Raw genomic sequence first — 513 nt, forward strand, 5'->3', positions numbered from 1 at the left:
ATGTGGATGATGTCCTCTGCTAATTTGCAAAATCATGAGTTATTTTTGTAGAAATTTGTTTTTAGTTTATAAATATTAAATGGAATAACTTTTAATATGATGAAGAATTTTGTCAAATAATCACAGCATGTCATAATAATAAGTAACAAATAGTAATGAGTAATAAATAAATAATTAATAATAAATAAATGATAAATTAAAAATAATAACAAGTAATAAACAATAAATAATCGATAATAAATAGTAATAAAAAACAATAAAAAATACCAATAGTAATGATTGGAAGATCATTTCTGATAATACTAATGATAACAATAATGAAAGATATTAATAACAAATAATATTATTATTGCTATTATTAAATTTATAACGAAATCGATATAGATTTTTTATGTTTATTTTTTTTCTAAATTTTTTTTTATTGCACATTTGTCTCTATCTTTCCATTGAAAATTCATTTGTTCTTATGTGATCTTTGTATGAACGCTTTTGAGCTATTTCCTGTACCAATCA

This window comes from Brugia malayi, assembly GCF_000002995.4.
Source record: "Brugia malayi strain FR3 genome assembly, contig: Bm_v4_Chr1_scaffold_001, whole genome shotgun sequence".
Lineage (NCBI taxonomy): Eukaryota > Metazoa > Nematoda > Chromadorea > Rhabditida > Onchocercidae > Brugia > Brugia malayi.